The sequence below is a fragment of the Bombina bombina genome, chromosome 3, assembly GCF_027579735.1.
Source record: "Bombina bombina isolate aBomBom1 chromosome 3, aBomBom1.pri, whole genome shotgun sequence".
Taxonomy (NCBI): Eukaryota; Metazoa; Chordata; class Amphibia; order Anura; family Bombinatoridae; genus Bombina; species Bombina bombina.
This window is the reverse complement of record NC_069501.1, coordinates 1,016,228,880-1,016,234,202: the sequence shown is the minus strand read 5'-3', so window position 1 is coordinate 1,016,234,202 and position 5,323 is coordinate 1,016,228,880.

Below are 5,323 nucleotides of genomic sequence, written 5' to 3'. Positions count from 1 at the left end.
GAATCCTATCAGCCAATCGGAATTCGAGGGACGCCATCTTGGATGACGTCATTTAAAGGAACCTTCATTCGGACTTAGGACGTCGCAAGAAGAGGATGGATCCGCGACGGAGGTCTTCAACATGGAGCCGCTTGTCACCGCTTTGAAGAAGATGGTTGCTGGTCCGGATCTACTCTTCTGCCCGGATAGCATGAAGACTTTGGAGCCTTTTCTGGACCTCTTCAGCCGTCGCGTGATAGAAGACTTCAGCCGGATGATGGATCTCCAGCCCCCGCTTGGGCATGGATGAAGATTTCGGATCCTGGAGCGATCGGTGATACTTGGCATGGTGAAGACAAGGTAGGAAGATCTTCAGGGGCTTAGTGCTTAGGTTTATTTAAGGGGGGGTTTGGGTTAGATTAGGGGTATGTGGGTGGGTGGATTTGTAATGTTGGGGGGGGGGTATTGTATGTTTTTTATTTTCAGGCAAGAATGAGCTGAATTCTCTGTGGGGCATGCCCGCAAAGGGCCCTTTTCAGGGGCTGTAAGAGTAAAAGAGCTTTTCTATTTTTAATTTTAGAATAGGGGTAGGGGCATTTTTTTATTTGGGGGTCTTTGGTTATTTATTAGGGGGCTTAGAGTAGTGTGAATTAGTTTAAAATTGGTTGTAATATTTTTCTAGATTGTTTGTAAATATTTTTTTATTTTTTGTAACTTAGTTCTTTTTTATTTTTTGTACTTTAGTTAGTTTGTTTTCATTGTATTTATTTGTAGGTAGTTTATTTAATTTATTTATTGATAGTGTAGTGAGTAGGTTTAAGTTGAAACTTAGGTTAGGATTTATTTTACAGGTAATTTTGTAATTATTTTAACTAGGGTAACTTATTAAATAGTTATTAACTATTTAATAGCTATTGTACCTGGTTAAAATAAATACAAAGTTGCCTGTAAAATAAATATTAATCCTAAAATAGCTACAATATAATTATATATTTATATTGTAGCTATATTAGGGTTTATTTTACAGGTAAGTATTTAGCTTTAAATAGGAATAATTATTTAATAAAGAGTTTAATTTATTTCGTTAGATTTAAATTATATTTAACTTAGGGGGTGGGTGTTAGTGTTAGGGTTAGACTTAGCTTTGGGGTTAATACATTTATAGAAGTAGCGGTGAGATCCGGATCGGCAGATTAGGGGTTAATTATTGTAGGTAGGTGGAGGCGACGTTGGAGGCGGCAGATTAGGGGTTAATAAAAATAATATAGGGGTCGGCAGTGTTAGGGGCAGCATGATTAGGGGTACATAGGGATAACGTAGGGTTGCGGCGGAGTACGGAGCGGCAGATTAGGGGTTGTAATAATAATATGCAGGTTTCAGCGATAGCAGGGGCGGCAGATTAGTGGGTTAATAAATATAATATAGGGGTCGGCGGTGTTAGGGGCAGCAGATTAGGTGTACATAGGTATAATGTAGGTTGCGGCGGTGTACGGAGCGGCAGATTAGGGGTTAATAATAATATGCAAGTGTCAGCGGGGGCGGCAGATTAGGGGTTAATAAGTGTAAGGTTAGGGGTGTTTAGACTCGGGGTTCATGTTAGGGTGTTAGGTGCAGACATAGGAAGTGTTTCCCCATACGAAACAATGGGGCTGCCTTAGGAGCTGAACGCTGCTTTTTTGCAGGTGTTAGGTTTTTTTTCAGCTCAAACAGCCCCATTGTTTCCTATGGGGGAATCGTGCACGAGCACGTTTTTGAAGCTGGCCGCGTCCGTAAGCACCGCTGGTATCGAGAGTTGGAGTGGCGGTAAATATGCTCTACGCTCCCTTTTTGGAGCCTAATGCAGCCATTCTGTGAACTCTAAATACCAGCGGTATTTAAAAGGTGCGGGGGGAAAAAAGCCAGCGTAGCTAACGCACCCCTTTGGCCACAGAACTCTAAAGGCTAGAAGTTTTGATAGCTACAATGTAACTATTAGTTATATTGTAGCTAGCTTAGGGTTTATTTTATAGGTAAGGTATTAGTTTTAAATAGGAATTATTTAGGTAATAATATTAATTTTTATTTAGAGTAATTGTAATTATATTTAAGTTAGGGGGTGTTAGGTTAGACTTAGGTTTAGGGGTTAATACATTTAGTATCGTGGCAGCGATGTTGGGGGTGGCAGATGAGGGTTAATAAATGTAGGTAGGTGGGCGGCGATGTTAGGGATGGCTGATTAGGGGTTAATATTTAACTTAATGTTTGCGAGGCGGGAGTGCGCAGTTTATGGGTTAATATGTTTATTATAGTGGCAGCGACGTTGGGGCAAGCAGATTAGGGGGTTATAAGTGTAGGTAGGTTGCAGCGACGATTGGGGGTGGCAGAGTAGGGGATAAATAAATATAATGTAGGTGTCGGCGATTGTTGGGGGCAGCAGATTAGGGGTTAATAAATATAATGTAGGTGCGGCGGTGTCTGGAGCAGCTAGATTAGGGGTTAATAAGTGTAAGATTAGGGGTGTTTAGACTCGGGGTTCATGATTAGGGTGTTAGGTGTAAACATAACTTTTATTTCCCCATAGGAATCAATGGGGCTGCGTTACTGAGTTTTACGCTGCTTTTTTGCAGGTGTTAGACCTTTTCTCAGCCAGCTCTCCCCATTGATTCCTATGGGGAAACTCGTGCACAAGCACGTACGCACAGCTCACCCGCTGACTTAAGCAGCGCTGGTATTGGAGTGCGGTAAGGAGCACACTTTTGCTCCACGCTCACCTTCTTGCCTTTTAACGCCGGGATTGTAAAAACCCGTAATACCCAGCGCTGCAGGTAAGTGAGCGGTGAGAAAAATCTGCTCGTTAGCACTGCATAGCTTCTAACGCAAAACTCGTAATCTGGCCGTAAAATCTTTACACTTACATTTTATAACAACTAATATAATTGTAAAAATACATGTACATATTATTTCAAAGGCTAATACTTTGGTTTGAATACATCATCACATCATCATATTTACTGTTTAACCATTCCTTTAAATGGGAATATAAATGACATCTGACAAACTAGCTTTCATTAGCTATCATTGTACGACTTTTGTCTTCTGCCTACTGCCACCACATAGTCGTGTGCTAAACTGACTATATTTCCCAATACTACTGATAAGGTCTATAGACAAAAGGAGAGAGCAGTTTTACAATGAATTACACAAGCTGCTAACAGTATTTGAGCAGATAAAAAAGCAGTTATTTCATAGGGAGCAAAACACGTACAACAAATTAAAAAAGTGTAAAATGGTGGCCTAGGAAGAGAAAGTACATTCTATCTATCTATCTATCTATCTATCTATCTATCATCTATCTATCTATCTATCTATCTATCTATCATCTGTCTAAATATATTTATGTTTGCTGCACTTACACCATAAGGGGATTCTGTGGTAAGACACCAGTATGGGAAGCAAAAACTGTGAGATATTGTATATCTAATTTGAATATCTGACACAGAAGTCTCTGTGGTGCATTGGTAACAATGTATACAGACTGCTTCTATGGGAAAGGCAAGAGGGGATACTTGCCCAGATGTGATAATTGGCGTTACAATAATTTGTATGATATATATATATCTTAGCTGGATGGCCAAATAAAATTAAAGAGATGAAGAAAGTCAATTTTAATAGTTCTATGTTCAAACACTAGTTTTGTTGCACTTTTCGAACTGGAAAGCAAAAGCTGCCATCTAGAGGCCACAATCAGGTAATTTATTTATTTTGCTATACAAGACTTTTAAAAATGTTCTAGTGTTCCTGAAAAAAGAGGAAAAAATAAAGACTTACCATTACACTTGCAATGATAATGACAACATTAAAGTATTTATTATTTGATAGATTACAAGTGAGGCGCAAATGGTTTGGTGCAAGCGATATTGTCTTTTCGCAAGCAATTCTAAATGCTCTGATTATTACAAGTGGAGGCAAAAATGCTATATTGCTAGCGCAATCTTGACTTACTCGAGAATCCTTACTGCGATCTCGGAGCTGTGGTTAACTTCAAAAAGTACATTACAGAGTACAGTTACACTCATAATAACACATGTCTAAATAAAAATTATTCACAAACACTATTGCATTAAAAAGTTATTAAGGCTCACTTCGATATGACATCCACGGGTGTTAGAAAACAAAGCAGTTGAAGGCTTTAACATTGAGATACATACATATACATGTCTAAAGATGAATATCTATCTATCCTGTATTTACAGACATTATACACATATAAATGCATTAAGATATATGTATACACCTATATTTTTTCATGTTAGGTATGCGCATACTTACAGTATGTGATTATGTTTGCGCACATTACAGTATGCGATCGGGTATGTGCATATTAAAAAAAAAAAATCGTTTTAACAGCATCATTGGAATATGAAAATTTTCATATTTTCATGTTGGGTTAGCGCTATTGCGAATATCTCATGGTGTTTGCGCAAGAGCGTGGGTGTTAGGTTTTTTCAACTTTCTGTGCAAAAACGCAAATTTTGAATGTAATCTTTAAGCGCGATTTGGGTTACTGCTAGCACAAAATACTTTTTTTTACTTCGTAATACAAGCGCAACCTGACTACGGCAAAAAGCTTAACTCTAGCGGAGTTTTCGCAATCACAAAATGATAATAATACCTTGTCACTTTTAATCTAGCCCTAAATCTGCTAGATAAAACTTCCAGTATTCAAATATGCAATTAGCTATAATGTTATATAGTAAATACTATTCTATTAAGTGACCTCATATGTTGTAGAGTATAATAAGCACACTCACGCAACTTGATCAGGGGCAACCAACTCTTTTCTATGGGGAGCTATTTCTATCTGCAACCTCTCAGAACTGCAGTTAATAATCCTAAACCCTGTCCAGTCAGACTATGCTAGCCAATATGATGGCTTAAAGGGATATTCAGCCAAAATTGGAAACCACATGGGTGCATTTAGGTATTGAACAGAAAGTAATTTTGTAATTTATATGGATTAGCAAAATGCTTCTAATAAAAGCTATAGCTGTTTCAAAAGTGTATTTAAGTATGCACCGTGCACCAGCATTTTAAAACACAGCGCTAGCTCAGAGAGCCTAAGTTGCTTGTACCATCTGGTAATGACTCAATTTGCTAATTGCTGACCATGATACAAGCCCCAGCGATGATCAACAGCAGCTGCATTATTTAAAACTGTCGGTGCAGTGACAATATCTAGTTATGCTTCACGATGAACGTGCAGAGAAAAATGTTAACACTAAAATAGTGATAACTTTTACTAGAAGCATTTTTGCTAATACATTTATATTGCAAATAGGTTTCTATTTAAAGATGTAATTAATCT